Genomic DNA, 12,330 nt, shown 5'->3' on the forward strand with positions numbered 1-12,330 from the left:
CTGGTTCAATTCCCACCTTCTACTAACCTCGTCCCGTCCGTTGTGTTCCCTGAGCAAGACACTTCACCCTTGCTCCTGATGGGTCGTGGTTAAAGCTTTGCATGGACATCAGTGTGTGAATGTGTGTGTGAATGTGGAAATAGTGTCAAAGTGCTTTGAGTACCTTGAAGGTAGAAAAGCGTTATACAAATATAACCGCTTGTTCGCTGTTGACGAAGCCAATGTTGAAGATCATAACCTGCAATGTGAACTTAGAACTTAAAGGCCTACTGAAATGAGATTTTCTTATTTAAACGGGGATAGCGGGTCCATTCTATGTGTCAAACTTGTTAATTTCGCGAAATCGCCGTATTTTTGCTGAAAGGATTTAGTAGAGAACATCGATGATAAAGTTCTCAACTTTTGGTCGCTAATAAAAAAGCCTTGCCTGTACCGGAAGTAGCAGATGATGTGCGCGTGACGTCACAGGTTGTGGAGTTCCTCACATCCTCACATTGTTTATAATCATAGCCACCAGCACCAAGAGCGATTCGGACAGAGAAAGCGACGATTTCCCCATTAATTTGAGCGTGGATGAAAGATTTGTGGATGAGGAAAGTGAGAGTGAAGGACTAGAAGAAAAAAAAAGACGAGGGCAGTGGGAGCGATTCAGATGTTATTAGACACATTTACTAAGATAATTCTGGAAAATCGCTTATCTGCTAATTGTGTTACTAGTGTTTTAGTGAGATTATATGGTCGTACCTGTACAACCTGAGAGTCGGAAGGGTGTGGCCACGGGTGTGGTGAGTGCCAGTGTCTCCGAGGGAAGCCACGTTTCTCGACGAGGCGCAGGCAGCCGTGCTGAGATTTTTTTTTTTTTTCCCTCCTCCACGGTGTAAGCATCCGACGGTCGGGGGCGGCCGGTGGGAGGAGGCAAGAGATTCCGCAGCTCCAGGAGGAACGACACAAACTCTCCGCTCATATCTATGGTAAGAGCCAACTTTTTACCACCATTTTCCCACCAAAACCTGCCGGTTGACATGTGGATGGGAACCATGTTCGCTTGACCGCTCTGTTCAATCAATCAATCAATCAATCAATGTTTACTTATATAGCTCTAAATCACTAGTGTCTCAAAGGGCTGCAAAAACCACTACGACATCCTCGGTAGGCCCACATAAGGGCAAGGAAAACTCACACCCAGTGGGACGTCGGTGACAATGATGACTATGAGAACCTTGGAGAGGAGGAAAGCAATGGATGTCGAGCGGGTCTAACATGATACTGTGAAAGTTCAATCCATAATGGATCCAACACAGTCGCGAGAGTCCAGTCCAAAGCGGATCCAACACAGCAGCGAGAGTCCCGTTCACAGCGGAGCCAGCAGGAAACCATCCCAAGCGGAGGCGGATCAGCAGCGCAGAGATGTCCCCAGCCGATACACAGGCAAGCAGTACATGGCCACCGGATCGGACCGGACCCCCTCCACAAGGGAGAGTGGGACATAGAAGAAAAAGAAAAGAAACGGCAGATCAACTGGTCTAAAAAGGGAGTCTATTTAAAGGCTAGAGTATACAAATGAGTTTTAAGGTGAGACTTAAATGCTTCTACTAAAGCTTCACCGTCATCTTTCGGGTATGTAAACAAGGAAACACCGGGCTGTGTTTGTGTTGCTAAATGCAAATGCAAAATGTAACACGGAACGACACAGGAGGTCCTTCATACCGACAGCCATCAGACTGTGTAATGCATATGTACTTTCTTGACTGCACTTAAATGTAGAATATATGTAGAATATATTTATATTATTCAATCCCCACCTAGTACCAACCTCGTCACGTCCGTTGTGTCCTGAGCAAGACACTTCACCCTTGCTCCTGATGGGTGCTGGTTGGCGCCTTGCATGGCAGCTCCCTCCATCAGTGTGTGAATGTGTGTGTGAATGGGTAAATGTGGAAGTAGTGTCAAAGCGCTTTGAGTACCTTGAAGGTAGAAAAGCGCTATACAAGTACAACCCATTTATTTATTTATTTATTTATATATTATTTATTATTATTATTGTTTATTGTGAGCGAACTGTGGTGCTGAATTTCCCCCAGGGATCAATAAAGTACTTTCTATTCTATTCTATTCTAAAGGCGGCCGCAATACACCGCTTCCCACCTACATCTTTCTTCTTTGACGTCTCCATTATTATTTGAACAAATTGCAAAAGATTCAGCAACACAGATGTCCAGAATACTCTGTAATTATGCGATTAAAGCAGACGACTTATAGCTGGGATCGGTGCTGGGACAAAAACGTCCGCTACAATCCGTGACGCCAGGCGCACGCGTCATCATATCGCGACCTTTTCAGCAGGATAATTCGCGGGAAATTTAAAATTGCAATTTAGTAAACTAAAAAGGCCGTATTGGCATGTGTTGCAATGTTAATATTTCATCATTGATGTATAAACTATCAGACTGCGTGGTCGGTAGTAGTGGCTTTCAGTAGGCTGCATTCAACCTTGGAAATGCTGATTTAGCACTTTTAAAAGGGTAACCTATGTTTGGTTCTTTGAGGAATCGCTCGTCATTTCCGTGCGTTTATCTTCACGGGAGTCTTTTTGCATGGTGACGAGCTCGTCACATGTCAGCACTGGTCATCATCCGCAGCAATTACTCGCTTTTGATGAGTACTTACCATCCCATGATGTCTCCAGTCATGCAGTGTTGACTAACTGTTATAATTGTAAGCTCTAATGTGGACACGCCTGTTGCTTTTGGAGGCTGTCGCCAAGTTAAAAATGTGCTTCCGTTTCTTTGTTGTAAATCTGGAGCACTTTTCTTCCAGTGGAAACAAAACAAAAAAAAAAAAGGGGGTCACTTCAGGGCCCCGTCGGCTTGCAGAGCAATTAGTCCACTTGCATTGGTAAGGAAGTAGGACATCATGTTCTCACTGTACTTGTCTGAGCGTACAATGATGACTTCCTGCTGGGGTTTTGGTCGATCGATGTCTTCTCGGGTGTGCGTGTTAGGCCAGTTCGTAGAGCACAGCTTAGGGTAGTTCAGTAAAAATGTACTATTAATTAATTGAGTTACAAGTAAAAAGTGCAGATAAAATACTTGGAAGAAAAAAAAATTCTGTCCGAATTTGATCATGGTCAGAGTTGAGGCTTTGTGTCAGATTTTAGCTGTATGAAACTGAAAGCATGTTTTCTGGGCACCCTACGACAGTGGTTCTCAAATGGGGGGTACGCGTACCCCTGGGGGTACTTGAAGGTATGCCAAGGGGTACGTGAGATTTTTTTAAAATATTCCAAAAATAGCAACAATTCAAAAATCCTTTATTTATTGAATAATACTTCAAGAAAATATGAATGTGAAGTGAAGTGAATTATATTTATATAGCGCTTTTCTCTAGTGACTCAAAGCACTTTACATAGTGAAACCCAATATCTAAGTTACATTTAAACCAGTGTGGGTGGCACTGGGAGCAGGTGGGTAAAGTGTCTTGCCCAAGGACACAACAATCAATCAATCAATCAATGTTTACTTATATAGCCCTAAATCACTAGTGTCTCAAAGGGCTGCACAAACCACTACGACATCCTCGGTAGGCCCACATAAGGGCAAGGAAAACTCACACCCAGTGGGGCGTCGGTGACAATGATGACTATGAGAACCTTGGAGAGGAGGAAAGCAATGGATGTCGAGCGGGTCTAACATGATACTGTGAAAGTTCAATCCATAATGGACCCAACACAGTCGCGAGAGTCCAGTCCAAAGCGGATCCAACACAGCAGCGAGAGTCCTGTTCACAGCGGAGCCAGCAGGAAACCATCCCAAGCGGATGCGGATCAGCAGCGCAGAGATGTCCCCAGCCGATACACAGGCAAGCAGTACATGGCCACCGGATTGGACCGGACCCCCTCCACAAGGGAGAGTGGGACATAGAGGAAAAAGAAAAGAAACGGCAGATCAACTGGTCTAAAAAGGGAGTCTATTTAAAGGCTAGAGTATACAAATGAGTTTTAAGGTGAGACTTAAATGCTTCTACTGAGGTGGCATCTCGAACTGTTACCGGGAGGGCATTCCAGAGTACTGGAGCCCGAACGGAAAACGCTCTATAGCCCGCAGACTTTTTTTGGGCTTTGGGAATCACTAATAAGCCGGAGTCCTTTGAACGCAGATTTCTTGCCGGGACATATGGTACAATACAATCGGCAAGATAGGATGGAGCTAGACCGTGTAGTATTTTATACGTAAGTAGTAAAACCTTAAAGTCACATCTTAAGTGCACAGGAAGCCAGTGCAGGTGAGCCAGTACAGGTGTAATGTGATCAAACTTTCTTGTTCTTGTCAAAAGTCTAGCAGCCGCATTTTGTACCAACTGTAATCTTTTAATGCTAGACATGGGGAGACCCGAAAATAATACGTTACAGTAGTCGAGACGAGACGTAACAAACGCATGGATAATGATCTCAGCGTCTTTAGTGGACAGAATGGAGCGAATTTTAGCGATATTACGGAAATGAAAGAAGGCCGTTTTAGTAACTGATGCTCTCTACAATGGCACGGTAGAAAATTGAAGTGAATTATATTTATATAGCGCTTTCATCATGATGTGGCTGCTTACGCCGTACAATCTTAATCTTCGCAAAAAATATAGCCTCTGTTGCAGTCTATTGCACAGTTTGTCAATATGTGTCTTCCAGCAGAGAAGATTATCAATATGAACCCCTAAATATTTATATAAGGATACCTGGGTGATTTCTTGATTTTTGATGAGCACTGGCTCATGGTCAGTCACATTCCTCGGATCCAAAACCATTTCCTGTCTTGGTCACATTTAGAATAAGATGGTTGGTATCACACCACCTAATAAATAGGTCTGTCTCGTCTTGGTACACAGAGGGGTCCTTGTGTAGAAGGCTTAGGACATGGGTGTCAAACTCTGGCCGGGAAAGCGTCGCGGTTGCGGCGAGGTCCGGTGAGCTCTCGCCGGCCCTTGAAAATCCGGGGGAGAAGGTGTAAATCTCGCGCCAGGCGGTACCCGTATCCGCAGCAGGTCTCCAAGGCGAACAGCCTCTGGCATGTTAGAACAAGGCGGGTAAGGGAATTCGGCATGACAGATCCGTAACTTCGGGACAAGGATTGGCTCTAAGGGCTGGGTCGGTCGGGCTGGGGTGCGAAGCGGGGCTGGGGACGTTCCGCGGCTGGGGGAGCCGTCGCCTCGCCGCCCGTCCCCGCCTCCTGTTTGGACCTGCGGTTGCGTGCGGCGCATCCGCGCCGGTGGCCTCGGTCGATCTACCGCCCAGTGCGGCCGTGCCGCCGGTGCCGGGCGCGTGTCGCCAGCCGCGGGGAAGGCGGGTCAGGCGGGGTGTCGGCGCGGCGGGTGCCGTGGTGACCCTGGACGTGCGTCGGGCCCTTCTCGCGGATCACCTCAGCTACGGCTCCCGGTGGGGCCCTCTCGGGTGAAAGGGCCTCGGCTCTGGACCCCGGCGAGGCGTCCTGCCGGGTGGCCTCGGCTGGCGCCTAGCAGCTGACTTAGAACTGGTGGGGACCAGGGGAATCCGACTGTTTAATTAAAACAAAGCATCGCGATGGCCCGCGATGGGTGTTGACTCGATGTGATTTCTGCCCAGTGCTCTGAATGTCAAAGTGAAGAAATTCATTGACGCGCGGGTAAACGGCGGGAGTAACTATGACTCTCTTAAGGTAGCCAAACGCCTCGTCATCTAATTAGTGACGCGCATGAATGGTTGAATGAGATTCCCACTGTCCCTAGCCACTATCTAGCGAAACCACAGCCAAGGGAACGGGCTTGGCAGAATCAGCGGGGAAAGAAGACCCTGTTGAGCTTGACTCTAGTCTGCAATTGTGAAGAGACATGAGGGGTGTAGAATAAGTGGGGGGCCCCAGGGCGTCGCAAGTGAAATACCACTGCCCTTAATGAGCAGTGAATTAAACGCACGATATAAAGACGTCCAAGGAACCTGGGGAACCCTGTTACGAGCCCTGGCGGGTGCATGGTGGGCACAGTGATGGGCCCTCGTGTGGGGAGGCGGACTGGCAACCCCGGCGTGAGCCCACTGCATGTGGGGTGACCCCTGTTACGAGTCCTTGGTGGGCGCGGGCACAAATATCCTAGTGGATCTGTGTTGCGCCTACGGTGGATGGCGGGCAGGTAAGCCCCAAGTGCGAAGTGTTCACAGCGAACATGGTGATGCCTATTACGGACCCGAACATGTGCGGGCACGACTGCCGACAGTCAGACCCGTGTTACGCGTGAGAGGACGACGGGTAGGCGCAAAACCGGCGTGTGCCCACTGTAGGAGGAGGAACTGGTTACGAGCCCTTAGTAGGAGCGGGCGCGATTGCAATCAGCAGACCCGCGTTACGCATACGATGGGAGGCGGACCAGGGAACTCTCCTGCGACGCGCACACAGCAACCTTGGAGATTCCTGTCACGGGATCCCGACGGGTGTGAGCCTGGCTGCTGATAAGTGGACTCAGGTTACGCCTGTTAGGAATGACGGACAGGTGAAATCCTAGATATCTTCAGCATCTACATGCTGCCGCTAGGTGACATCATACGCAAATACGGTGTTAGCTTTCACTGTTATGCTGATGACACCCAACTCTACATGCCCCTAAAGCTGACCAACACGCCGGATTGTAGTCAGCTGGAGGCGTGTCTTAATGAAATTAAACAATGGATGTCCGCTAACTTTTTGCAACTCAACGCCAAAAAAACGGAAATGCTGATTATCGGTCCTGCTAGACACCGAACTCTATTTAATAATACAACTCTAACATTTGACAACCAAACAATTAAACAAGGCGACACGGTAAAGAATCTGGGTATTATATTCGACCCAACTCTCTCCTTTGAGGCACACATTAAAAGCGTTACTAAAACGGCCTTCTTTCATCTCCGTAATATCGCAAAAATTCGCTCCATTCTGTCCACTAAAGACGCTGAGATCATTATCCATGCGTTTGTTACGTCTCGCCTCGATTACTGTAACGTATTATTTTCGGGTCTCCCCATGTCTAGCATTAAAAGATTACAGTTGGTACAAAATGCGGCTGCTAGACTTTTGTCAAGAACAAGAAAGTTTGATCACATTACGCCTGTACTGGCTCACCTGCACTGGCTTCCTGTGCACTTAAGATGTGACTTTAAGGTTTTACTACTTACGTATAAAATACTACACGGTCTAGCTCCATCCTATCTTGCCGATTGTATTGTACCATATGTCCCGGCAAGAAATCTGCATTCAAAGGACTCCGGCTTATTAGTGATTCCCAAAGCCCAAAAAAAGTCTGCGGGCTATAGAGGGTTTTCCGTTCGGGCTCCAGTACTCTGGAATGCCCTCCCGGTAACAGTTCGAGATGCCACCTCAGTAGAAGCATTTAAGTCTCACCTTAAAACTCATTTGTATACTCTAGCCTTTAAATAGACTCCCTTTTTAGACCAGTTGATCTGCCGTTTCTTTTCTTTTTCTTCTATGTCGCACTCTCCCTTGTGGAGGGGGTCCGGTCCGATCCGGTGGCCATGTACTGCTCGCCTGTGTATCGGCTGGGGACATCTCTGCGCTGCTGATCCGCCTCCGCTTGGGATGGTTTCCTGCTGGCTCCGCTGTGAACGGGACTCTCGCTGCTGTGTTGGATCCGCTTTGGACTGGACTCTCGCGACTGTGTTGGATCCATTATGGATTGAACTTTCACAGTATCATGTTAGACCCGCTCGACATCCATTGCTTTCCTCCTCTCCAAGGTTCTCATAGTCATCATTGTCACCGACGTCCCCCTGGGTCATTATTGTCACCGATGTCCCACTGGGTGTGAGTTTTCCTTGCCCTTATGTGGGCCTACCGAGGATGTCGTAGTGGTTTGTGCAGCCCTTTGAGACACTAGTGATTTAGGGCTATATAAGTAAACATTGATTGATTGATTGATATTGCAGCATTATGCCTCATTTGTAGCTATATTTACATTCAGCCTTTCCCTCCATCCACATTTAATGCCAAACAAACAAATACTAGTCGACGGATTTAAGTCGCTCCAGTGTCAAGAGATGCGAAAGTCCCTCGTTTGGTTTTTACCGGCGATGCTACGACAGAGATGGCAAGAATGTCTGGATATCCTGCGACACTCAAAGCAGATGCATTCCCAACGATAAAGTCAACGAAATCACAAAGTTGAGTTTTGTTGATTTTATTGACTTACGTGCTAATCAGACATATTTGGTCGCGGCATGACTGCCAGCTAATCGATGCTAACATGCTGTATGTACATTTTAAACTATATTTACATCCAGCGTTTCCTTCCACCCACATTTAATGCGAAACAAACACTTACCAATCGACGGATTTAAGTTGATCCAGAGTCATTGCGAAAGTCCTGATCGGTTGGTCTGCACATTTTACCGGACGATGCTAAGACAGACATGCATGGCCGAATAGCGTCAATAGCTATTCGCTCAATAGCTTCAGTTTCTTCTTCAATTTCGTTTTCGCTATCTGCCTCCATACTCCAGCCATCTGTTTCAATACGTGCGTAATCTGTTGAATCGCTTAAGCCGCTGAAATCCGAGTCTGAGTCCGAGCTAATGTCGCTATATCTTTCTGTGCTATTCGCCATTGTTTGTATTGGAATCGCTATGTGACGTCACAGGGAAATGGACAGTGGCTTAGGCAAATAGCGAAAATCAAGCACTTTAAAGCTTTTTTTAGGGATATTCCGGGACAGGTAAAATTTTGAAAAAAACTTCGAAAGATAAAATAAGACACTGGGAACTGATTTTTATTGGTTTTAACCCTTCCGAAATTGTGATAATGTTCCCCTTTAAAAAAGAGTGGGACCATTTGATCAAGGTGGAGTTTACACCCATGTGTTTGAGCTTCTCCAAGAGTATTAAAAGCTGAGCTGGAATCAACAAATAAAATTCTAGCATAAGCTTTTTTGTTCACAAGGTGCTTGGAGATAAAGTGCAAGGTGCAAAGGATTGCATCATCAGTACTGCATTCCTGCTTGTACGTAAACTGGCACACAATCTAAATTTAGCCTGACATCCTTCATGAGCAGTGACACAACAAATGTTTCAAAACATTTCATTACAATCGAAGTGAGAGCTACGGGACACATCTATCTTTGGGCAGTTTCACCCATTCCTCTTTGTAGCACCTGGCAAGCTTCCTCAGGTCGGATGTCTCCGTACTTTGCTGCACTCATATTTCCCTCTATCCTGTCAGGACGTGGACTACGGGGTGGTTGTTTTCCCGCAACTGAACTTGGACCGTAGGTGGCGTGAAGGTAATGACATCTTTATTTTAACACTAATAAAAGGAATAAACAAAAGGCGCGCACAAGGGCGGAAGTACAAAACTTGGCTATAAAAACAAAAACTAGCACAAAGGCAGACCTATGGACAATAAACAAAAGACACTAACTGTGGCAATAATAAACAAATTTAACTTGCGATGACTTGAACAGGGCAAGCGTGGATTATGAAACATGACATGAAGCAGAGCGATGTCGCCAGAAAGACTGCCTGGCAAATGGAAGCTTAAGTAATATTGACATGATGAGTGACAGGTGTGCGAGTGCAAAACGTGAGACAGGTGCGTGACATGAGGACAGGTGAAAACGAATGGGTAGTCTTGGTAAAAACAGGAAACAATGGAGTCTTAAGCAAAACAGAACATAACCAAACAAAACATGATCACAAGACATGACATATCCTGACTTGTCTCCAGTTCCTGACGCTTAAAACCTTCCCCACACCATGATGCTGCCACCACTATGCTTCACTGTAGGAATGGTGTTGGCCTGGTGATAAGCGCTGCCTGGTTTCCTCCAAACACGATGACTGGTTCAATCTTTGTCTCGTCGGACCAGATATTCTTGTTTCTCATGGTCTGAGAGTCATTCAGATTCATTTTGGCAAACTTTTGACTCAGAAATGACTTCTGTCGGGGTCACTCTACCACACAGGCATGATTAGTGGTTTGCTGCTGAGATGGTTGTCTTTCTAGAAGGTTCTCTTCTCCCCACAGAGAGACCACCGGTTTCTTGGACCGGTGAGTTTTGTTGATTTTATTGACTTATGTGCTAATCAGACATATTTGGTCGCGGCATGACTGCCAGCTAATCGATGCTCACATGCTATTTAGGCTACCTGTATGTACATTTGATACTATATTTACATCAAGCGTTTCCTTCCACCCACATTTCAATCAATCAATCAATGTTTACTTATATAGCCCTAAATCACTAGTGTCTCAAAGGGCTGCACAAACCACTACGACATCCTCGGTAGGCCCACATAAGGGCAAAGAAAACTCACACCCAGTGGGACATCGGTGACAATAATGACCCAGTGGGACGTCGGTGACAATGATGACTATGAGAACCTTGGAGAGGAGGAAAGCAATGGATGTCGAGCGGGTCTAACATGATACTGTGAAAGTTCAATCCACAATGGATCCAACACAGTCGCGAGAGTCCAGTCCAAAGCGGATCCAACACAGCAGCGAGAGTCCCGTTCATAGCGGAGCCAGCAGGAAACCATCCCAAGCGGAGGCGGATCAGCAGCGCAGAGATGTCCCCAGCCGATACACAGGCAAGCAGTACATGGCCACCGGATCGGACCGGATCGGACCGGACCCCCTCCACAAGGGAGAGTGGGACATAGAAGAAAAAGAAAAGAAACGGCAGATCAACTGGTCTAAAAACAAACACTTACCAATCGACGGATTTAAGTTGATCCAGTGTCAATGCGAAAGTCCTGATCGGTTGGTCTGCACATTTTACCGGACGATGCTAAGACAGACATGCATGGCCGAATAGCGTCAATAGCTATTCGCTCAATAGCTTCAGTTTCTTCTTCAATTTCGTTTTCGCTATCTGCCTCCATACTCCAACCATCCGTTTCGATACATGCGTAATCTGTTGAATCGCTTAAGCCGCTGAAATCCGAGTCTGAATCCGAGCTAATGTCGCTATATCTTTCTGTGCTATTCGCCATTGTTTGTATTGAAATCGCTAGGTGACGTCACAGGGAAATGGACAGTGGCTTAGGCAAATAGCGAAAATCGAGGACTTTAAAGCTTTTTTTTTACGGATATTCCGGGACGGGTAAAAATTTGAAAAGACGAATGCAGAAATTTACAGAGGCATCCTGGACCAAAACTGACACTTCACGTTCAACCTGACGGAGCTCGAGAGGAAAAGGGCAACACTGCCCATATGTAGGTGTGCCGAGCTTGTGGCATCCATCCATCCATTTTCTACCGCTTATTCCTTTTTTGGGGTCGCGGGGGGCGCTGGCGCCTATCTCAGCTACAATCATTATATTCAAAAAGACGTGAGGCTATCATTTCTTCAACAAAGTATTGAGCAATCTGTAAATGATTGTTTACATGAAATAAAATAAAAATCCCATTTTCATTTCTAGAATTTTGAGGACACACATTTTTGGAATAAGGCTCTAACACAGGGGTCAGCAACCTTTTTGAAACCAAGAGCTACTTCTTGGGTACTGATTAATGCGAAGGGCTACCAGTTTGATACACACTTAAATAAATTGCCAGAAATCGCCAATTTTCTCAATTTTGTTGCGATCCGTGACTCGGATCTTCAAATATTATTGTTTATTTTTCCATCTCTGTTCTCATTCTCCGTCTGATCCGTTTATTTCCCGTTTAGTCCATCACCATGGTTACTTATTAGTTCCTGCACACCTGTTCACTGCTAATTACCTTCCCTTTATAAGCCAGCCTCTTCTGTTTATTTTTTTCTGGGACTCTAATTTGCTCACATGCAACAGGTAACGTCAGGTATGTTTTTCTCGCTAGCTCATTAGCTAAGCCGCTTTGTTGTCATCTTTAGCTCACATGCTAATCATCTTTGTTTTCATTTTTTGTGCCATCGTGCCAAATCTTAGTTCTTTATATTCCCTAGCTTTCACGCTAGCGTCTTTTGTTTCCCGTTTTATTAGCTCCAGTGTTTTTGTTCAGAGCTCACTTTTTGTTAATAAATTTGTTAGATCTTACCTTTTTGTTGTGTTCTTCGTTTGACGCATCCTCGAGGGAATCGAACCCGGTACCACGATGCCGAACCGGCGTTACAAATTTACCTTTTAATAAATAAATATATATATATATATATATATATATAAAAATAGATTTTTATGTCTGTCATTCCGTCGTACATTTATTTTCCTTTTACGGAAGGTTTTTTTGTAGAGAATAAATGATGAAGAAAAATCACTTAATTCAACGGTTTAAAAGCGGAGAAAACAGGAAAAAAATGAAAATTTAATCTTGGAACATAGTTTATCTGTCAGGCTTTCCC

General features: G+C 45.8%; 1 protein-coding gene across 3 annotated transcripts in view; it reads left to right on the plus strand.

The window, feature by feature from the left end:
* The window catches only part of LOC133557251 (carbohydrate sulfotransferase 15-like), a 142,156-nt gene that overhangs the window by 49,962 nt on the left and 79,864 nt on the right, over positions 1 to 12,330 (plus strand). Inside the window, exon 1 of one of the 3 annotated variants that reach the window (XM_061907583.1) lies at positions 9,088 to 9,288. The exons of 1 other annotated variant lie outside the window; for it this stretch is intronic. The gene's annotated coding sequence lies outside the window, so the exon portion shown is untranslated. Of the gene's footprint in view, positions 1 to 9,087; positions 9,289 to 9,895; positions 10,056 to 12,330 lie in introns of those variants that run through there. One more of the 3 variants, XM_061907582.1, reaches the window with a different exon arrangement.

Source organism: Nerophis ophidion, linkage group LG08 (assembly GCF_033978795.1).
Source record: "Nerophis ophidion isolate RoL-2023_Sa linkage group LG08, RoL_Noph_v1.0, whole genome shotgun sequence".
NCBI lineage: Eukaryota > Metazoa > Chordata > Actinopteri > Syngnathiformes > Syngnathidae > Nerophis > Nerophis ophidion.